Here is a 25,454-nt window from a genome sequence, read left to right on the forward strand (position 1 = left end):
TTTGTTATATGACTTGTAATGTATTCGTTTATGCTTATTGGTCTGTATCGGAACCTGACACCCCGAGTTTTGATTATAATGAAAATACATTTCTTTTATGAAATGCTTTGGTAAACATTGTTTTATCATGTTTTGTTTTTGGGAACAAATTCCGCAACTCTTTCAAATCAAAAGGATTTACTCTAAAAATATTTAAAAGCATAAATGAAAATCGGTCTTTTCTGGCCGAGATTTTGGGGATGTCACAGCCACCACTAGGGTTAGTGTCTTGACGTGGCCGTTCCACCATGTCAAGGCGCGTTCAGAGAATGTACAGGCAGCAAATTTTACTTTGCTTTCTTCAGGGCATGCGCAAATTTCAAATACGGCTTCCGTTTTCTCTATCCATTGGGACAGAGCCAATACTCCCCCAGTCCCATAAAAGGGAATAAGTTTTCCATTGGTGAAGTGTTTGTAAGTGCAGACTCTGGAACGACCTTGGCTTGGGCCATTTGTAAAGCTATTTATTCCTCCTCCTGACCCATTGTTGCTCATTTGAGCCATCGCCGCGGTTACAGCGGCTGTTACAACAGTTTGGAACATAGCTGCATCCATAGTTGGAGGGGGTGGTGGAGATGGTGTTGGAGTTGAGTTTCTGCGTGTTGATCTACGAGGAGGCATGTTCTGGTAGAGAAAATAAGAACGAATACTATAAGTTTCTAATGTTTTGACAATCGTGTAGTTGAGGGTTAGTCGTATCTTGTAATTTGTTTTGACTTTAGTTTTTGGTTTCAAATTAAATACAACAATTTAGTTAATTTCATAGGTTTCGAGAGGTATATAAAGAAGTACTGCATATTTATATATATGTCACACCTAAGGTGTGTTACATTATGCTTCTAGTTTTAGGAAAATTTGACCTATCTAGAGGTCTCCGTTTACAGATACAAAAGAAAATAAGAGAAAAACTTTATCCGAGGTCCTAGTCTATATCAAAATTGTTGGAGCTTGAACAAACTCTACTTGTGGCGTTTGGAGCTGGATTCGGCATCTGACCGTTTGACTCCCATCAGTCGCCTCTCGAAATCTGCTTGTTGTTCTTTCATCTCTCTTATTTCATCTAGAGCTGTTATCATTTGGTTCTGAAGTGTCCCCGTGTAGATTTGGGTATTCTCATGTAGTCCTTCCAAACGGCGGATGTCAGCGGCATTACCTTGGGTAGCAGCATTAATCTCGCGAACTCTGGCTGCTTGTTGGTCTGCCTGGTAGTTCTGGTTAGCTATAGAGTTCACGACAACAGGAAGTGCTCGATCAGCTGAGCCTCCCCCATTGACGTTGTAAAAATCCCGACACATGCTGAATGGAGGGCGTACACCTTGCTGACGGCTCCAGTAGTAGAGGTGGCTTCCCCAGATGGGAATGGGTCCCGGTTGATATGGTCTGATTACGGGAGGATGGGGGATGGAAGGGTTGATTACTTCCGGTTCGGAGTCTGTTCCACTAGAAATTTCCACGATCTCCTCGTCGACTTCGTATTCTTCTCCGACTTCGATTTCGAATTACTCTTCGACTCCTTCCTCGAACTCTTCTTCGACCTCCTCTTTGATTTCCTCTGGGTCCTCCTCCGGGTCTTCTTCTATCCAACCGCCGTTACCCTGGTTTAGGTAGTAGGGGTCTCCCGGTAAAGGAAATCCGGCCATTTGTCTGTACTGGGATAGAGGTATGAGATTTTTATAAGAAAAGAAATTTCTATTTAACAGCTTCCTATGCCTATATATATATATATATATATATATATATATATATATATATATATATATATATATATATATATATATATATATATATATATATATATATATATATATATATATTTACGGAGTGCAAATATTTTATTGTTCAATTATTTTTAACAATAGACTTATAGTATTTCAATTTAGCGAATCTAGATTTTTTTTTTTGGCTTGTTGACTACTACGACCGTTCCTCGACGTACATTGGTCAAATCCAGGATAAATATAGTTGATCAGACTATATTTATTCTTGATTTGATTACATACCCCAAGGCTGAATCGTGGTATCGCAACTTGCCATACTACTTTTTAGAAAAACTTGTCGGGATACGAGACTGATACATGCGGTTAAATATGTATATATTTAAAGAAAATATATTTCTATAAAAATATTTTGTCAAAGGGTTTTTGGTCCCCGTTGTATTTATAGTTTGTATATCTTATGTGGTTTGATATACACTATAAACAAATCTCCGATACCAATCTGTCACACCCCCAAACCAGAATGGCGGAAACATTCGGGGGTGAATGACTTCACGTAGTTTCACAACAATTGAATATTGTAAAGAAAGTAACACAACCAACATATATATATATATATATATATATATATATATATATATATATATATATATATATATATATATATATATATATATATATATATATATATATATATAATGAAAACGTATATTGTTGCGTTATACATGTTATCAAAAGAATATTACAATATGATGATAAATGTTCAATAATAAAAACATCATTTCTGTTCCTTCTCCCAAAAGCTGGTAGTTACCTGTATCACTGATTCCCTGAGAAATACAAGTGGTTTTGAAAAAGTGTCAACAATTAAGTTGGTGAGTTCATGAGTGTCTCGAGTTGAAAAGTATATCCTTTTTGGTAGGAGATTGGTAAACGAGGTTTTCAGAAAATCCAATATTTTCTTGTAAGTGATTCAAAAAGTTCCCAAAGTGGGGATGTGTTGGTATATTTTGTACGTGAATGATAAAAAGGTCTTTGTATGAAATATAATATACAAAACTGCAATGCACATATGAATCCCGTAAATCAATCTTGTTTTATACTTTTTATGTGAGATTTATAACCATGCTATTGACACAGACGGCCTGTAACAACATTCTTCAGGTGTTGCAGTGTTATGACATTTGTCACCCCAGACCTGCCGGTCTAACTATAGCTAGTAGTTTAGGTGCGGGATTGTCAATCCCGTATAGATCTATACACAAGTATCACGCTCTCCTTCCAAGAGATTATGATATATAATACAAGACTTGAAATGCATACAAAAATGTACATTGAAGTTTGAATATCTCACATTGCCTAGTATAAGTAGATTTACAATGAAATGACCTTACTTATTTTGAAAGTGTTTTGCTTTTCAAGATGTATATGTAAAATGTAGGACTGACTTGTTAACTATACCCATTATAGTTTTTCAGATAGTATGTCCCATTTAGTAGAAATAACTTAGTGACATAATAGCTCTTGTATACATAAGATGTTTGTATCGATATTCGAAGATAGAAATTTCATTTATGTTTATAAAACGATACTTTAACGTGTAATGTACTTGTATTCCCCCCCTAAAACATGAAAAAGAATTGAAAAGTAGGGGTATGAACTCACCCGTTATGTTTGAAGAGAGAGGCTAGAGTTGAGCAGAGTTTCGACCGCGGAAAGTTGCGTTTTCGGGTTCTCAGGAATCTCTGCAGTGTAGATCCTTCGTCGGGGGCTCGAGTGCAGAAACCAAGGTAAGGAAATGGTCTCTGGAACTGGGAGAATGGCTGAGGAATTGTGAAGGTGTACCAAAACTCGAAGCTCATGCCATCTATTTATAGTGCTGGAAGAGTGAGTACGCGGGGCGTAATTTTGGGGTATGCGGGGCGTACTCACGTACGCAACGCGTACCTCGTTACGCTGGGCGTAAAAATGCGTCATGGCTTACGACTCCTGGCTAGCTAAGCGTAGCTTGGGCGGGCCGATGGGACTCGACTCTGGGTCTAGTACGCGGGGCGTACTCCCAGAGAACGCGGGGCGTAATCCGACCTGTCCTCTTCTAAATTCCGTAACTTTCGCGTATGATCTTCGTTTTTCGTGTTCTTTATATCCACGCGTAGGTGAGATTATGCTCTACAACTTTCATTTAGACTCCGTTGGCTAGTTTTGTCTTTATTTTTAATGATATATTTTTAATAGGCCGGGCCTCCTAAAGTTCGTTAAAAACTCATAGGTTCTTTATTCGACGTCGGTTTTCGTTTGTCTTCTCATCAATTTGTTCCTATTGCGGAGATCTTCAACTCTCATTTGGATTGCGTTAGCTAATTTACACTGGATCTTAAGTTCGAGTTTTTAGCCCTCTACTACTGTTACGAAACTTCGAAAATTCGTAACTTCTTCATACGAGGTCCAATTTGGGCGATCTTTTTATGCACACTCACCTTTTAACGAGATCTACGATTTTTGTTTAGATACTTAAGGCTAAAATGCACATTATTGAGATTTTACTTTTTACGTCAAATAATGTTTTAACGGCGTGTCGTAAATATACGAGTGGTTATAATTTCTTCAATATAACCCGATTTTGAGCGTTCTTTATGTTTTTGGAAACCTTGACACGTTATCTAGTATTTGATGCATCCCAACTTAGATATTTGAATACTTTATTTTCAAGGTTAATTTAGTTGTATTTGACGTTTGAGCGTTACAATGTTTTTGGAAAATATAGGGTTGTCACAGAGACATAGAGGTAAAAGAGGCGTTGTTTTCTACCTACCAACTTATTCCAACTCATAAGTAGCCTACGCCGACCATGAATGCGATATTGCAGTTGTCTGTTAGAGATAGACAGAAAGGAGGGATATGGATGAGGGAAAAGGGTGGCCTGGTGGTTCTAGGGTTTTTATACCAATGGCGGTGTTAGTAACCAACGATGTTGGTGCGAAATAGGGGTGGTGATCTTGTGGTATGTTTTGTCGGTGGTATATTGGGGCTTTATTGAAGACGTTGGTGAACCAGAGAGAAGACGAAGGGTAGTGGGTGGTTGTCGAGCAGTAAAGAGAGAGAGAGAGAGAGAGAGAGAGAGAGAGAGAGAGAGAGAAAGAGAGAGAGAGTAAATCTGGAGAAGTTAAGCTTAAAATAAATAAAACCCTAGCACGTCCTAGATAGAAAGAAGATGGCGATGCTTAGGGTTGCAGAGTGAATAGAAGGAAAGAATGGAAGGTGATCAAGAGGGTAGAGTAGAGAAGCGGGCACTTGAAACTTTTAGAAATTTAGAGATTTCATTTTCCCTCCCTAAAAACGCGCGTCTAATAAAAAAATTATAAAGCAACATTTCTAGATGATACACATTTAACATAAGCGCCCTCCATCTTTGTAGTTTTTTTTTGTTGGACATTAATTTTACGCCACGCCAAAATGCATGTTTTCTATCCTTCAAATTTTGCAAATCTAACATTATTTTTTAGGGCACGTACAAATGCGCCTCCTCTGTCAACGCGTGTCATTGTTTGCGCGTCATTAAAGGGATGTTTTCTAGTAGTGTCTAGATATAGTATATGTAGAGATATGTAGTGTTATATATATATTTTTGAAATAATCAAGTAGTTTAATTTCATATATTTTATATATTATGTTATTACATGTCTCATATTCTTGTTAATGTTTAATTTTCTGAAATCAAGTATAATATTCCAACATGATTATGTAATATATCGAAATTATGCATTAAGGTTTAATATTTTGATATTGTTATTTAATAACAATCGTCAATTTCTAATATACTTATATCAATATGTATTAAATTATTTTATTATTATAAAAAGATCGATAAGTTTAAAAGAAAACAAATGTTTAATGTCTTATGCTAAGTATTCTATATATTATGGTTTTATCAACCATTGTATATTATTCTTATTATTTCATATTTTTAATATTGTGTTTGGAATATAATTTGTAAATCAATATAAAATGATAAATATTAATTAAATATTTCTTTTCGTATCACTAATTAATGATGTCGAATAAGAATATCATTCAAACATTAAATTCATTTTAGCTAATGGTTATTCATTTTGAGGATTCTAGATATTCAACGTGCATAGATATAAAGTGTTATATTTTAGTTTAATTTTTTTCGAAAGAATCAAGTAGTTTGATTCAATATATGTTATATATTATGTGGTACATGTCTAATATTGTGATATACCACGTATAATATTCATTTTAATGTGTAATATTATGATATGACTGTGTAATATATTGAAATTACGCGTTAAAGGTTAATATTATGCTATTGAATAACCTTCATGTTCAATGTGTAATATTATTATATAAATATGTATTAAATTATTTTATTATTATAAAAAGTTTTTTATATTAAATATACTATTCTGGTTTCATCAAATATTGGGTATTATTCTTATAGAATACTCAACATACATACAGTTACATTAATTATGATATTAAGTATGTATGATATAGTTACATCCGTTATGATAATAGGTATCTATGAATCATGAGTTTATCACAATGGAAAAATAATTCATAAATCCAAGGTAATGTTATCTATTTTTGTACATTAATCTGATCAAATTAATTGGATACCATAACTCATATGTAGTTACATGGTGTTATTATCTATTAGAATATTACACATTGATTAATTGAATAAAATCACTGAAAGAGATGAATATAATTTTGTAAATCATAATCAATGCTAAGTTTGAATCACTTATAAAAAAACGTTGTATTTATTTTAATCTATTCTCGATTATAAAAATTCTTTCATTTTTTTTGTAGGGAATTTTAGCTGATGAATCCTAACTTGAAAGCAACTTGAATGTTTAAAACCAGAAGCTTTTGATAAGAGGTGTTGAGATTAATGAATATGTAATAGATTTTATATGTTAAGACATGTTTATGGCTTCTGGTGCAATGTTATCCGACTATAACTTTGTAAGACCCATTTGAAATCTATCATTTCTCCTTTTATCAAACACTGTAATATTATGATAGATTTTTTATGTTATAAACATTAAATATGATTTTAAAACTATTGAGTTTTTAGAATACCTTTCAACTTTTAGAGACCAAGTTGATAGTTCTCCTTAAAACATTCATTTCACTCTTTCAACTTATGTAAATTTCACTGGTTTGAAAATTTTGTAACTATGGTTTCGTAGACAGTTGAAGGGAAGGGTGACCCAAATTAGAATATTACACCTTATAACATAACTTCATAATATTATACATTAATATCATAATATTATGCCTAAATTCAGAATATTACACATTAATATCATAATACTATACATAAATTCAGAATATTACGCATTAATAATAGATAATTTTGTTTTGTATAAATATCTTGGGTTTTATATAAATTATTGTTGACATTCTTATAACATTATAAGGTGAGAATCCATAATATAACATATAATATTAGAATCTTAAATAATATAAGTTGATATTATATGTTTTAACATAATTTTAGAATATTACACTTTAATGTCAAAATGTTCCACACAATTTCATAACAATTATATATTAATGACATACTATTAAATATTGAACATTTAGAATAACTAGAATAATAGCGTATCATGAGTAGAAAAGAAAAGCCTAAGTTTAATTCATAATTATTCTATTAGAACATTCTACATATAAATTAGAATATCGTAAAACATTATTCTAGCAGAGTATAAATTATTTTGGATTTAAATAAAATATTCTTGACATTCTTCCACCATTATAAGGTGACAATCCATAATGTTACATATAATATTAGAATATTACATCATATAAGTTCATATTATATGTTATAATATAATTTTAGAACATTACACTTTAATGTCAAAATATTCCACCCAATTTCATAACAATTACATATTAATGACATACTATTAAATATTGAACATTTAGAATAACTAGAATAATAGCATATCATGAGTATAAAAGAAAAGCTTTAATTTAATTCATAATTATTCTATTAGAATATTCTACATATAACTTAGAATATCCTAGAACATTATTCTATCAAAGTATAGAAAATGCCTAAGTTTAATTAAGAATTATTCTATTCGAATATTCTACATGAAACTTAGAGCATCCTAAAACATTGTTCTGTCAGAATATTCTTAATGTAACTTTTGAAAATAGACAATATACATTATTATTCTATTAGAATATTCTACATATACATAATTAAATATCAACATTATACATCATATATTCTAAAATGACAATGATAATTTCATATGTACTTGTTTATGTTCTGTTGTCGCCTCTCGATCAAATGACGAGCTATTAGACAATGTATCACGAGCTATGATTTTTTTTCCTTTATATATTTTTTATGATAGAAATTGTTGAACATTCTTTGTTTTAGAATCAAAAACTTGTTTTTCCCTAGATTTAGTAATTTCTTCATTTCATCTGCATCAAAACGCAAACCATACTTTTATTAAAACAATTAAATTAGGATTTAGACAAGTAGTTTGTTAAAAAGAACATTACTAAAAAATATTATGTTCCAAACTTAATATAGAACAAAATAATAGAATATTTCTAACATTCTGAGAATAATTAACAACATTAAAATTGTTTAATAAATAATTTACAGTTAAAGAATTGCATTTTTTTCATAATTTATTTTACACAAATCTAATATGTAAAAAGAATTATTTACATTATACATAATAGTAACTATAAGTTGAAATAACAAAACAACATAACCTTCAACATGTTACATACTCCAATAAAGTTTATATTCCTTTAATTTCAATTAGTAACATCTAGTATATTTTAGACAAGAAATTTAATATTATATAAAATATAAAGTATTAGATAACCTAATCAAACCATTAGGTTAACAACAACCACCAACAAAAACAAACAATTTCATTAGTTTTCAATGTATATCAGACATTAATCCTAGCTACCGTAAACAATTTCAAAAAACATTTAAGTCAAACTACAATAAACAAGTTCATTGCTATCCCAATCTATAATGAATTTGGATTAAACACTAACCATAACTATAATAAACATTTTCAAAAAAAAAAAATCATAAACTAGAAGAATAAATAGAATAATAAATTCTCGAAGCCTATTACCAGAGATGATTTAGAATCTACATTATCTATAATTTGAATCGAAATTTGATATTGATGAAGTACAAATACAAAGAGATGAATTCGATTATTTTAAAATAGGAATAAAAAATTCTCAAAATATATTATAGTTATTTGAAATGGGACTAGGATTACAAGATATTAGAGGACTAAATATTTGAGGGTAAGGATAGATATAAAGAAATCATTATTTGGGAGTATGGTTCTTTTGAATTGAAAGAGAAAAAGACACTCTTACCCCTATGCATTCTTCACTTGATCCTAAATTATTAATAGTTTATACAATTTAAATATAAACTATCTTTCATTACAAACTTGCAACCCAAATTGTTATTAAAAACAAAATCTTACATTATATTATGTTATCAAACAAATTCATTATATTTCTAACTGATTATAATGTAAAAATCTCAAACAATTCAAATATTCTATGTATAGTAAGAAGCATAAAAACATAATATCATCTAGTATTGTATTATACTATAAAACTAGTAGATTCTATCACACATTATCTTAAAAGATACCACAATTTCATCAAAATGGAATATTAATCTATCAAACCGTATTTTGCTAATGAACTGTTAGATTATGTTATTAATCAAAAAATTAACATAAAAATTTAAACAAATTATTAAGATATTTAGAGAAGATAAAATCAAATTTATCAAAATATAAAACTTGGAAAACATGTAATAAAAGTATTATCTTCATCTGGAGAAGTTTGTAAGATTCTAAGAATAATTAACAATAATGAAACATGTGATAAAATTAAACATGAATTATAACTAAATGCCTAAATAAAGTATAAACTCTAATTTATTAAAACATAATACCTAGAATAACATGTTATCATAAACTAGTTTTTACAAAATTATTACTTGATCATGTCATCAAAACCACAAGTTAGAATTTGAAATTAAAGTTATGGTTCATCAGACCCTATTTTACTGATTTACTACTAGATTGTCTTTAATAAACAAATTAGTATCTTTTTATAACATTCCATGCATAATTACAAACATAAAAACTAGAATATTATCAAGTGATATATTATGTTGCGTATTACGAGTGGATTCTATTAGAGACTATCTTATACAAGTTCTAAACAACTAACATAAGTTATTAAGAACATTATCAACTAAAATATTCTATTATAAAGTATTATATTCTATTTTCAAACAAATGTATAAAATTGTAAATTATCAATATGGTGTTAATAATAGAGTTCAAATAGTTTCAACATTATAAAACATTAACAAGTAATATATTCACTTAGAAAATACCTTAAATTAACAACAAACATTAATCATTCGGAATTACAACCCAACAATGAATAGAAACATAGTTGTTAACAAGTTTTATAAAAAAAAAACATAGCTACAGTAAAACAAGTTCATTCCAAACTATGACTATATCAAACATGTAAATTCAACAATACACAAATTCACAAAAATGTTTAATAAATAATAATCATAGAATAATTAGAATCAAAATCAAGCATTTAGCACAAAACTTCTTAATTTGGTGCAAATTTATAAAAAAATAATTATATTAGTTGAAAATTACCGGATTTTGATGAACGATCCATTTTTTTGATGATCAGAATCTGAATCATTAGCTGCAAAATCAGAATTTAAAACAATATACATATATACATCAAGATATTTAATAAGTACCATGTTGTTAAAATAAAAAATTTATCATGTAATAAATCTGTAAACTCTAAAACCTAGCAACTACAAACATAAAACTAGAATATTTAACAAGTATAATTTCAACCAACAAATTAGAATATTTGGAATTAAACTATATCATGTAATAAAATCAACACATAATTATCATCTCTAAATTAAATCAGCCTAGCATATACATAATGAATAAAAAAAACAAACTAAATGAGATATTGGTTCGATCTTACCAAATTTTGATGAACTATCCATTTTTTATGATAGCTGTAGTCATTAGCTCCAACATCAAAATCCAAAATAGTTATATGGGTTTTTTTATTTATGATAAATACAATGGAGTATGGATGAAAATAAGAATTGGAAGCCGGATTCGAAAGATATGTGTTCTATTCAAGTTAGTTTAAGAATCAATTTCTTATGTTTTTCCTCGAGAGATTTTAGAATGAAATTTTAATCAGAATTAAAGTGGAATAAGTTTGAATCCGAAAACACATGAAATCAACGAATCATGATAGAGATATTGGAAATAAGAATCAGAATATGTTTTTATGGTTTTATCAAGAGATTAGCGAACGAACTCCAATCGAAGATGTATTCAGATTTTGGAATCTGAATGAAATCTAAATGAACTATTACAAGAATATATAGATTAATCACTCGTTGATATTTCAACAAAAAAAAAAAAAAATCAAACCTGAATATAAATACTATGTTTTTACAATTGATTCAAACTTATTCATAGATTCATAGAAGTCATAATCGTATAAAAAACTAAAACACATATTTGTTTCATTTTACCAGATTGTGTTGAAGTACCAATTTTTTATGCCCAGAATCAGAATCGGTAGCTTTATAATCAGAATCCAAATAGGTTTTCTAGGGTTTCACATGAAAGATTAAATATTGTGGAGAAAAAATAAAAGTCTGAATCTAAATCCAAATTTGAAGGGGATATATTCGATTTTTGGATCAGATGAAGATTCAAAATTAGTTTTTAGGGTTTTTCTGGAGAAATTTGGGAAATGCCTTTAATCAAAAACAGAAGATGAAACATTGATGAAATAAGGAGCTCGAATCAGAAGATCAACTTAGATTTATCGTTAATCTAAAACAAATTTGTGAAGGAAACAGAAGATATCGATGATCGAGATTTGGTTCAAATGGGTTTTAGTGTTCGTATCTAGGGGTTTTAGGAAGAGTACCGAGTGTTTTTGTGTGTTGAACGAAAAAGAATGCAAAAATTCATTTCTGCCCCTCCGTGTCTTGATCTAATCCCAAAGTTCCGTTAATTTACAAAAATGTCACCGCCTATTTTATGGTTTAATTTAAATTAATATCAGCCTTTGATTATTCTAGATGAGTGGTTAAGATTTGTTCTTCCCGTCTCACAAAATATAACGGTTTCACATGAATCTAACCTTATATATATATATATATATATATATATATATATATATATATATATATATATATATATATATAAAATAAGATATGATGTTATATTTTTTTAATTTCTATATGCTAGAATAACAATAAAATATAGAAAAACATTTTATCCCAACGAAAATATTCTAAGGAATTAGAGTTAATTTGGCTGTTTGGGTCAATCCATGACAACCCCCAATGATAAAAGGAGTGATACATAAATGGTGTGTGAGTGATTCATAAATTTTGTGTGATCTTGGTTTTCTATATATTGATGCCTTTGTGATCAAATTATTGGAATATATATCATATCTCGCCGACTGCCGCCTCCTAGTTTCTCTGTGTGTTGGTATATTTCTGCATGCTTTAAGATTAATTATTTTTGTATGTCTTCCTCTTAGTTTTAATATATGAGCGTGTTAATGTTTTGTCTGTCTCTTGGAGTTTTAGCATTGATTTTTTTTTTTTTTGCAATGCTATAGTTGATCCGGTTAACTTAATTTTGGTCAGGAGCTAGTATCAACAATGTCACCTATGATAGTAAGTAGAAGATACAGGCTGGTCCAATATCATGATCACCTCACAGTTGGGCTTAAACCTAAGCCTGTGAAAATTAATATGTCTTTTGTTTGTTCACGCTGCAAGATCTCCCGTAAGGTCTAAGTGGATTTGAGGGATACCAACTCTGACGATCCATGGGATACAGACATGCTAGTAAGACTTATTTTTTTTCCTGTCTATCTACTTTCTTTATCATGCATTCTTAATTTGAATTATATATATCTTAATTATAATGTGCAGTGTGATAAAAAATGCGGACCACGCTATATGCTGAGTACTGATTTCACTAAATCGGGTAACATCGTAGCTGCAATCTTTGTGAGTGGTTTAAACTGGGAATGGGAATGTTTAAAACTATGTGATGACAATGTGTGGTGGGAAGCAGTTGTCCATGGTGAAAATCAAAATTTTCACACAAAAGATGGCGGGAGCTGGATTTCCACGCCTTTAGAAAAATCTGATGCAGGTGTTCAAACAGAAGTTGATGTTACCAGTGCAAGCTGCCGTGGGCTCCATATTATGATGAAGTTAATTGATGAAGATATTCTAGTTAGCAGTGGGGATGAAGGTGGAGAAGAAGAAGAAGAAGAGGAGGAGGAGGAGGAGGAGGAGGATGATGATGATGATGATGATGATGATGATGATGATGAACACTAAGGCAATGAGAAACTGCATAATCAATAATAGAAGTGGTGGTGGAGTATTATCTAGCTTAATTAATTATTAAAAATAAAGAAAGAATATACTCTCAGTAGCGATGCATATTGTAACTACTATCTTTGAACATATTATTATTATTATTATTATTATTATTATTATTATTATTATTATTATTATTGTTAGTTAATGAAAATTACTTGAACTTTGGACTCTCGGTCATGCAAATCATCCAAAAAAAAAAAAAAAACAAAAAAAAACAGATTATCTTCTATCTATATATAATATATTTATTATGAAAAAATAGATACTATATAACCCTACTTTTATTTTCTTCAATTCAGCAATTATTTAGTAAAAGTAAAAACTTAATATCGTGATTATAGATAATATTGTCAAATAGTATGCATTAGTGGTGTTATCAAAATTTTATTACTTTATTTTTATATGCTTATATTCTTATGATAACAAATTTGACGATATACATTGGTTTTACAACATTAAGAAAAGAAATTGTACAATTTTATGCATAGTGATTCATAAAAAAGATGGTTTCAATCAAGTACTTTGAGTGGCTCATAGGTCGGGTAAGCCGAAGCTTATTGATGTGCTTGTTTGCTTTTGAGTTAAGTTTAACTTTCTTAATGAATGCAACTATTTTCTTTTTGTAAATACCACTATATATAAAAGGATAATTAGAAGAGAACATACACTACATTTAAAAACATAAGACACAGATTAAAGCTCTAATAAAAGACATATAAACAAATACATAAGTAGGGTAACACGGTCAAGATCAATAACCTTTGAAGTTGTAAGAAACCAACTTTGCAACTTATAACTCTTATCGGTTATAAAACTCATTGTTATCCCCTATTATAATAAAACACTCTTTTATTGTCAGGTGGCTTCTCCAGCTAAAATTTTTAAAAGTAAACCGACTAATATGCCCTTCAGCTTTTAAAACCAAATTCTATATAGACAAAATTGCAAAAATGATCCCTATGGTTGGCAAATTTATGCGTTTTTGGTCCAAAACGAAACCTTGGTACACCACTTGTCCAAAATTAGATATTTCTATTGTTTTTGGTCCTTATACACTTAAAAAGACTGTTATGCCCTTATAATTTATATTATTCTTTTTCTTTAATTGTTGAAATACATAAACTAATTTAATTTGTAATTTTTTGAACTCAAAACAAATAATAAAAACAAATGACTCATTCCCCACTATTATCATCTCCACACTCCATCACATATGTTTGGAACCACCATTAGCAACCCCATTTTCGTCAGAGTTCACGTAGATTCGCAACAACTAACACATTTTTCAGAGTCCCGGTTGCGAGACTCCCCATCCCCATCGTTCTCTTTTCCTTTGTCTCGTCAAATTAAAAACCCCTCACCCTCATTAAAGCCATCAAAACTACCCTTCGCACCACCTGTAATCACCGTTGGAGCTCACCACCATTAAAACCACCTTCATCACCTCCATAGCCTCCAACACCATCCTTAAAACCACCGTCTTTAACCCCTGCTTCGGCTTCAATTCAAACCTACAATAATATGTGTGCTTAGAAAAAAAAAACAATTAAGATCAAATAAAACTCAGGTTAACAAAAGGAATCTAATGTTGAATTTGTTGGAGCATGTGGAGGATGGAGGCAACATGATAAAATCAAGCGCTAAAACCAAGAACTCAAATTTCAAGCAGATATGGTGACTGTCTCCTGTGAATTCGACGTCAAATACTTCTAGGGTTTCGGTGGCATTCTCCCATTTACAGTTTACTCTAAGAAAGAGGTTTCAGATCTAGAGTCCATTACTGTCTTTGTCCCCAACGTGTGTACGTGTGTGTTTACTTCACTTATCCGCTTGAAGGTTACTCTGAAAAAGTACTCCATCAGGAAAACGGTACTCCGATGAAGACCCAACTAGGATGATGTCGTCTAGAAGAAGGGAAGATATATATATATATATATATATATATATATATATATATATATATATATGTATATATATATATATATATATATATATATAGAGAGAGAGAGAGAGAGAGAGAGAGGCATGAGAGTGTTGACATAGGTGGGTGGGGGTGTGAATTCTTTTAGGTTATTTATTTATTTATTTAAAAGGAGAAGAAAATATTAAAAGAATATTAAAAAAACTATCATAAGGGTACATTTGTCATTTTATATGGGGTACGGACCAAAACTACACAAAAATACCAATCATAGGGACCAAAAACACACAAGGTTTCTGAAATTGGATCACTGGTGCACCCAGGTTTCATTTTGGACCAAAAACGCATAAATTTGCCAACCAAAGAGACCATTTTTGCAATTTTGTCTTCTATATACTCATTGGTTTATTCCCCAAAAGACACGCTTCCATCTGTTCCAAATTCGCCTTCTTGATTTTGGAAACCAATACCGATTCAAATTTAAAACAAACCTTCAATTCCTATCTATTTTTCTTCCAGAAATTAAAGATAACATACAATATGGATGCTATCAAGATTTCAATCGATTTCAAGATTTCACCATTCTGTATGCACAATACGACAAAGCTATGTAAGATTAATCACAATTTCCCTCTTTGTATTTATCTGCTACAAAATCTTCGTTTTTACTCTTTTTCAATTTATGTTATCTGTCACACCCCGAAACCGATGACGGAAACGTTCCGGGGCGGAAGACGACATGTAAAGTATCACAACCAATGTACATAGCGAACATAGTAAACACAACCATTACATTTCATAGGAATATTTACATTTGTTTAAAAGTAAAGTAATACATGTTATATATATATATATACACACACACACACACATACACACACACACATCAGTATAACAAAAGTAAAGACGAGACTTCTATATGCTCCATCTTCTCCAAAAGAAAGCGGGTTACCTGTCTAACGTGAACCTGAGAATACAAGCAGTTTTAGAGATATCAGCATAAAGTTGGTGAGTTCATAAGTGGTTTGTTTCTGTGAAAGAAAATGTTCCTTTAAGTTTGCGAAAAGTTGTTTCCCAAGAATATCCCATATTTTCTTATAAAAGAAGTTTGGTTATCCATTTGTTAAGCAGCCTGTTTATAAGAAGTCAAGTTAAGTTATCCCAGGAAAAACCCTTATTTTACCTAAAAGTTGGTGGTTGGTTATCAATCCAAAATAAAGCGTACAAGTATCTACCGTACTTGCAATGTTAAGTAAAGTTTCCTTGAAAGTTTGGTTATCCTTGGAAAGTACATTAGTTTTAACACGTATATAAAACTAATCAATTAGTTGTGAACTAATACCTAAGGGTATTACGGATACCCTCTAGTAATCAAACAGTTATTACTTTGAGGTTAGTTCACTAAGTTCATTATTACTTAAGAGTAAATTTCCATTATCTAAGTTGCGAGTTCCATAACCATACGATAGACTAGATATGGCAATAAGAAGTCCAATATCATTTTATGACTTTTGTCACCCATAGACCTGTCGGTCCCACTATAGCTAGTAGCAAGGTGCGGGGTAGTCAGCCCCGTATAGATCTATACACTCAAGTCTCGTTCTCCTTCTAGGAGATTCTCGTTACAGGGGCGGTCCTCGACTCGCGTATCTTCGTGGAGTGTTATTGAGGACGTGTCTCCAATCTTAAGAATAATGAATTTACAAGTAATAATACGGAAAAATCCAGTTTTATGAATGGCATGAAATCCTTTGTGAAATATAAAATATAACATTTTATATTAAGTTTCACAATTAGTTTGAAAACTAACTCTGCAAGTTAAACGGTTGGTAATATGGTTTTTAGTGTTAAAAGCATACTAAACATGTAACATTTCATACGAAAATAATAAGTTTGAGTACAAGATTTCCTTGTAGTTTTACTTGTATTCTCGCCCCGAAAACATGAAAAACACGGAAATGGTGTAGGGGTATGAAGTCACCAGACGAGAAATGTGTCAGGTAAGATACTAAGTATCAGTTTAAGGCTTGAACACGCGCGAGGTTCCTATGTAACATAAGGAGATACATAACTGTATCTAATTAGATTTTGAACTACTAATTAAGTAAGAAAATACACTCCGAGGCGTGAAAACACTTTATCTCAAGCGTTAGGAATGATTCGGGTTGCACCTAAGGGTGTGTAGGGCCTAGATAAGGAGTTTACTTTTTGAGTGTAAACCCTTAGGGGTGTTCACGGTCCAAAGACCATATCCCCATGAGTTTACAGCCGTAAACTCATGGGTGGTGTGTTCTTGGATGTTTAAAGGTCTTACAATGCACAAGGGAAGGTTTTAAGGTTGAATCAAAGGCTATGGAAGTGATCGGGACTTGAAATGACCTTGGAAAAGGGGTTTACGGCTCTTGAAGGACCCCTGGGGAGTTTATGTTGGATTAGTGTCTAAGTTCATAACTATTTTGGTATGTACTTGACCCGATGGTGCATGTTCCTTTTGGGTTGCCTTCACCAAAGCAACTTGATTGGAGAAATAAATAGAGAGAGAGGTTATTATGATTTATTAATATGTTATAAGAATAATATATTAAAGGAGAAATCATATTTGTTTAATTAATATTTGTCAATAATTAATTAGGAATTAATTTTGTGATAAAGTGTAATTAATTAAACTAGAGGGGCTGAATTGTAACTATGTGATAGTTACAAAATAAGGTAAGGATTATCCTAAGTATAGGATGGACGAATTTAAGGTGATAATGCCTTAGAATTCGACTATGATAAGGATTCAAGGATTATCTTATGGGTTGCTTGGTAAACAAGCAACTAGATAAGGATAATGACTGAAACCCTATTTGTACACCTATATAAACCCCCTTGGCTCATGAATTCGTGTAAGACCTTCCCAAGGCTTCTTAGGGACGAATTCAATACCTCCTCTCTCTCCTCCTATCTTCTCCATTTGCTCTTGGTGTTTGTAAGCCATTAGAGGAGTGACACTTGTGACTCTAAGCATTCCAAAGTCAATTCAAGGTGGAATTGGGATTGTTATTACTACATAACAATCAAGGTAACATCTTAAACCTAATTATATGTTAATATTGATTTCCATATGCTAGAATTAGGGTTTATAGTCTTGGATTCAAAGCATGTACAATAGAGAAACCTAGATCCAAGCATTAGGGTTTGTATGAGCATATAGGATGTCTTATGACCAAAACTCATCAGTGGTATCAGAGCATAGCTTGGTTTCAATTGTATTGATGCATTGTATATCTAAAAAAATCATTTTTTTGGTGTTTTAGAGGCTGGACTCGCCAAGTCCATAGCTGAACTCGCCGAGTCCAGGGTGACTCGATGAGTCAACTCGTCAGATAGTGCTTATCTCGGGATTTCTTGCTGTTTTTGCATATGGATAGTTACCTTATCATGTTAGATCAATATTAATCCGATTATATGATATATTTGACTATATTTTTGATCTAATTGAAGATATTTATCAATTAATAAGATAATTGTTTCCTTATAAGATAATTGATTAATTATTTTGAGAAAATTCATAAATTGTTTTGCAAGAAATCATTAAACAAATCAAATATGGGTAACTATGTGATTAAATGTTAGTTTAGATTATTTGTTATTTGATCCTTGTTGTTATGAAAAGTTTCATATTTTTCCCTTTAGGTTTTATAGTTTAAATTTGAACCCAAAAGTTTTGTTGTTTTGAAATTTAAATAGTTGAAACCCTAATGTTTTTGAAATGTTTCAAAACTTTCCCTCAAGTTTTGGAATTTAAAAGTTGATTAAAAGTTAATTAGGAATGTTAAATTCTAAAACCCTAGTAATGTTTTGAAAATTTCAAATACACCCTTATGGTTTTATTAATTAATTAAGGAGTATAATTAAAAGAGACTTAATAAATCCATAAAAGTCTAGGTTAACCATTTAATTGAATTAAAAGTGTAATTGTTAAAGTTAACCACCTAATATTTTAAAAGTGTAAAATGCACCCTATACTATATATAACATTAAAAGTGTAACATTATATATATGTATGAGTAAAAGTCAGTCTTACCGTTAGTAGGCCTCATTCACGAAGCTGGTCTATAAGGGGTGTTTAAGGAAATTGCCTATAAAATGGCGATTGAATGGGTATCCACTCTTACCCACCGCACTTTTGACTGGTGGAGGGTTGTTAGCCGAACGGGTAGGATAGGACGAAATCTTCCATTATAAGTATAATGAAATACAAAAGTAACTAAATGTTTTTACAAATTCCCAATCTTAGTTACTTAGGCAAAGTTAATTGATGCAATTCCATGAAATTACACTTTGTGCCCTTGCGAAGACGTTAGTGGAGCGTGTGTGGTATATTGGCATACTAAATGGTTCTAAGCAAAGGTAGCAAAGGGTGACTCAATGTTTGTCATAGTTCGGTGGAGCATGTGTGGTTTACCGGCACATCGAATTGGTGAGTGTAACATGTGAGGGCACCATGTAACTTTGCATGGTTATTCACACCCGCTTTGTGATCCTCGGCATCCCAATCACAAACGAGAGGGGCATATTGAGATTTAAACATGCCATTGAAATGTTCAATGAATCTCAAAGGATCTAGGAGTTTTCATAGATTTAAAACTTAAATTTATTTTTTCTTTTTTCATGGTGGAAATTAGTGAATCGTCATTCACTTACCTTCAAATATTCTGCAACTAGATTACGACATCACTTTTCTAGGTTGTAGCGTATTGTGTTGGGTCCTAGCCTTAGTATCTCATTTGGGTGATTTACTAAGGACTTAATCAATCAATCAACTAACTTGAATTTGTTTCTCCCGTTTTGTAGATGTCAAAGTTCGACAACTATGGTCTTCCCAAATCCCGTGGAACAAGCATTCCACATGAAGATGATATTCCACGATTCGATCGAGGAATAAGAAATCATGCTTCACTTCTTCCTCCTCCTCCAATTATTCTCCCTAACCCACAAGATTGTAAAATTGAAAGGTTCAATATCACTCAATCCCTTTTGGCAAGTAAACATAAAGAAGGAAAGTCGGTGTGTGCACACGTCTTAGGGATGAAGTCACACATTGATAGGTTAAGAATGATGGGATCCGTTGTCGGTGAAGAGATGGTTGTTGATTGGGTTCTTTAGTCACTTCCTAACTCGTATAGTGAGTTCGTAAGATAGTACTATATGATGAACCACGACGTGACCCTTATTGATCTCACCTATATGCTTATTGCTGCTGAATCAGCAATGGTTTGGCGCAATAGAAAAGCAAAGTTGATTGGTGAATCTGCCTTCAAGACCTCTATGGATATAGACAATGGCAATGAAAGACATGCAATGATCGAAAAGTTTGATCATAAGAGAAAGGTGATGTCTGAAGTAGTTCCATGTGTTGTTCCAAAAGAGTCAATTTGCTTTTATTGCCAAGAGAAGGGGCATTGGAGGCGAAGTTACCCTATTTACCTAAGAGATCTAAGAGATGGGAGAGTCAAAAATATGACTACGCTTCAGGTAAAATCCACTATCTAACTCCGTTAAGTTCCTATTCATTGATTCTTAATACATGATGTGATAAGATTGCATTTGAATGTTTTGCAGGATCGGTGAAAAGAAAGGAAGCTTGATAAGAGAGCAAGATGAATCTAATCACAAGAGATGGATCTCGATCGCATGGACTTGAAGATTGGATTTTGAGCTTAGATAGTTATGATAGAAATTTTCCTTTTAAATAGTTTTCAATAGATTTTGCATTGTAAGGACAAATGTTTTTCCGCTGCTTTTATAAATAAAATAAATTTTGACTTATTTATTTATTTGTTTACTTCCTTGCAATGAAATCGTTACGAAAATTGATGCTTGCATATTTCTACAACGAATGGATATGATTCTTAGTTATGTTATTTATGGAAATGTCGAGAGTTTACCAAATAGGGAGAGTTTCTCATCACCCAAAGTTTCAATTGGACTGAAATTTGGAATCACGCAACTTGATTGCATGATGAATGAGAAATTTCATATTTGGAAATTAGACAAATTCGTTGACAAAGTGTCAAGTGAAGGACTAGGAGATCGAGTACACAAAGTTGTGTGTTGATCAAGTTCACCATAAGAGTAACAAAGATATTCATCATGATTTACTAAAGGCTTAGTAAATATGATTACATTTACAAGATTAAGTGTAATTCTGAATTGATTAAAGGGTTTAGATCAATAGTAGAATGAATAAGAAGAATCAAGTAGGCAAAAAGATAGAAGTCTCTCCATTCTAAGAAGAAGGGAGAGTAGCTTTCATGCTTTATAATGGGTCTTAATGATTAAGAACCATATCTCAATTGATCCTCTAAGTGAGTCTTAGTACAATTGTATGTTTAAGAAGAGGAATCAAGGATTGAAGAAATGGTTAAATCAAGAAGTCTATCATACTTCGTTCCAATGACAAGTCTTAAAGTTAAGATTGTGACAATGAGTGAAAAGTATTAAAGGTTTATAGCATTCATCAAATGTGGAAAGTTGTGATGTCTTGGATAAGACAAAGGCCAACTAGGACCAATTTATGAAGTGTTTTGATAAAAGCTACACTAACTCTTGAATATTTGGTTGTCAACAAATGTTTATTGAAAAGAGAATCTTATATGTCAAGGAGTCAGTGGGAGTCTTAATGGTCTTGAAAGGTTTCAAGAACAAATCAAATAAACCTTATCGATCATCACTAGCACACGAGTTGAGGTTTACAACCTTTCGTGTTGACAATATTTTGATTCTGTGTTGTTCCAATTGAGTTAATTATGCATGTGAGTCCTATGAGTTCTCATTTTGAATGCATAAAAGGCAAGGCACCTTAATCAATGAAAGTTACATTGATAGGAAAAGGTGAGCTGCTTAACTATTTGGAAGACGTGGTGGGCAGCTGTGCTACCATAAGGCAAGAAATCAAGATTAAGAAAGTTCGGTCCATATGAGTTTGAATTTGTCATAAAATTTGTTTTTAACAAATTCACATGGATAGGAACATATACACCATTAAAATCTAAGTGTCATAAGATTTCCTCATTCATGAAAATGATTGTGAGGAAATGCTTTCCTTAAGAAAGATTTTAAGAAGATAGTGATTGTAAAGTTGCATTCTCGAATTCAATTATGGTTACGGTATCCTTTACATGATTTGAATTGTGAGGTTTGGCAATTAGTCTTAATTGTTTAGACACACATACGAACTATCTAAGGAAAATGTGTATAAGTTCAAGGAGCTTTGATAAAGGATTATCAAAGTACAAAGTATTAGAAACATTGAATTAAGAAAATCAATAGGTATTGTTTTCTGAAAGTTAAGATGTTTATGAATACATGTCGAAGCTAGTGGGAGCATAAGTGTTATGTTTTATAATAATCATCATGATAGTGGGAGCATAAATGCTATGATTGTATGATTATTAAGGTACGTATTGCAAGTTGGCAATATTAATTATAGAAAACAAGAGTTATACCTTGCAAAGTCGTAAAGGTTGTAAAGTTGTTTTGCTATAATTAAGGGAGAGAATATTATGCTTTATTTCAAATCTAAAGGCTTAGGTTGAGAAATGTTAATAAATTTAGTCAAAGTTACATAGTGTGTTCTTAAAATTTCGATTATGATTACTAAATTCCTTTTCACAATTCGAATTTTGAGAACATAGCAAATAAAACATTGTACACCGTGTCCCATACGCTTCGGGTATAGGATCGATTGCAAATGCTTTAATGTTTGACCATTCTAAAAATTTCCAAATGTCTAGCGCATTAGAGGGAAAACGGACTAGAATTGGTTTTGACCAAAAATAATTAAACAACTATCAAAGGATAATCCAGAGTTCGACGAGGATTGGTTGCTTGTGAGTAGTTGGAAGCATGGTATTGGATGGACCATATTGACATTATTATGAATAGATAAGATTCCATTAAGAATGAGTTGTCGTATGGAAAATATGGAAGCGTGTCCATATTAGGAATTGAATATTGAAAATCTATGACTAGATTAGAAACCTTTATGCAAAAGGATGTTCAAAGGAATGTACTTTGAGTGAGAGACATCGTATCTAAGGAATTGTCTTGTAACAATCTCCGATAGAGGACTTTGTAATATCATTAGCAATAGTATTTGTGACTTTGGTGCGGTGACATTACGAAAGAATCATTGCATAAAATGTTAGAATCTAGCATATTCTATAAGTGGCAAGAATTTGATATTCTTAAACTTATGAAAAACGGATTTGGAGTTGTGAAATGAGAATGATTGGAAATGTGTCCAATGTGATCTATTTCACAAAGTAAGAACCATAGGTAAACATTGTGTGCATGCTAGGAGCATAGGACAAGTGTAATAATTCAAGAAAGAAGTTGATTACCCGAAACGACAAATAATGAGTAATCGATATGGTGATAAATAAAAGGTGTTTTATTTATGCTCAAAGGGTTGAGGCCATATGAGATTAGTATTATTCTTGTGTTTCACTTTGCATGCTTTGACTTCCAGAATAATTGAGTTTATTAAGAATAATCAAATTATTCAAACGGGCCACAGTCGTTCATATGTTGGAAGTAGAATGAAGACTGTCATGAATTGGTGTGTGGATTGTCTAAAAGAGTATTAGACATAAGCAAATGTTTGCTGCAACATTCATGAGTGCTTATGAATATGAGTTTGAGCATTGGATTAAACACACGATCGCTTGGATCACTCCATGAATTGTATCACGAGTGATTTGTGAGACGATAACATCTTATATTCTTGAAACCGAGATGTGTGAGTTGTATCTTTCAAATCGGTTGAACATTGATAATATTTAAACGCACTAGTAACTTGGTGTTATAAAACATATTGTTGTGTGTGATTTGGTTAGTAAGTGCAAGCAAGCATTGTATCAAAGTTTATCCGTTCCTTTTATCCAAAGAAGGATAAAAGCGATATCTTTTGGTCCACTCGATGGTTTAGTGATGACAAACGTAAATGCTCGACCGGGCTAGGGCTAATTTGATTTGTTCAATTAGTCAGTCGTCATAAATCGGGAATCGAGAAATAGTACAAAGAGAATGATTAGAAATCATATCTCATACGATATCTATAATGGAGGAATATATGATCCCTTATCTAAGGACACGCGTATCTGATAGGATCAGAGTTGATAGCGACTTTGGAAAGCTACAATTGCAGATCAGGATTTGAAGTCATACGCAGAATAGTTATTAGACTTATCCAAGTGGGAGACTGTTGGATTAGTGTCTAAGTCCATAACTATTTTGGTATGTACTTGACCTGATGGTGCATGGTCCTTTTGGGTTGCCTTCACCAAAGCAAATTGATTGGAGAAATAAATAGATAGAGGTTATTATGATTTATTACTATGTTATAAGAATAATATATTAAAGGAGAAATCATATTTGTTTTATTAATATTGGTCAATAATTAATTAGGAATTAATTTTGTGATCAAGTGTAGTTAATGAAACTAGAGGGGCTGAATTGTAATTATGTGATAGTTACAAAATAAGGTAAGGATTATCCTAAGTATAGGATGGACAAATTTAAGGTGATAATGCCTTAGAATTCGACTATGATAAGGATTCAAGGATTATCTTATGGGTTGCTTGGTAAGCAAGCAACTAGATAAGGATAATGACTGAAACCCTATCTGTACACCTATATAAACCCCCTTGGCTAATGAATTCGTGTAAGACCTTCCCAAGGCTTCTTAGGGACAAATTCAATACATCCTCTCTCTCCTCATATCTTCTCCATTTGCTCTTGGTGTTTGTAAGCCATTAGAGGAGTGACACTTGTGACTCTAAGCATTCAAAAGTCAATTCAAGGAGGAATTGGGATTGTTATTACTACATAACAATCAAGGTAACATCTTAAACCTAATTATATGTTAATATCGATTTCCATATGCTAGAATTAGGGTTTATAGTCTTGGATTCAAAGCATGTAGAATAGAGAAACCTAGATCCAAGCATTAGGGTTTGTATGAGCATATAGGATGTCTTATGACCAAAAACCATCAGTTTACTACCGTAAACACATGAGTTTATGGCCGTAAACTCATGCTTTGTCCATTCTTCATGTGTTTTGGTGGTTGTAGGTTAAGCATACAAAGTTCTAGACCCAAATATAAGCTATTCAAGGTGTTAAGGGCACTTAAACACCCTTTGGAGGTGTTTACGGTTTTGGGAGACCTTCCCAAACCGTAAAC

The sequence above is a fragment of the Lactuca saligna genome, chromosome 4, assembly GCF_052625555.1.
Source record: "Lactuca saligna cultivar CGN05327 chromosome 4, ASM5262555v1, whole genome shotgun sequence".
NCBI lineage: Eukaryota > Viridiplantae > Streptophyta > Magnoliopsida > Asterales > Asteraceae > Lactuca > Lactuca saligna.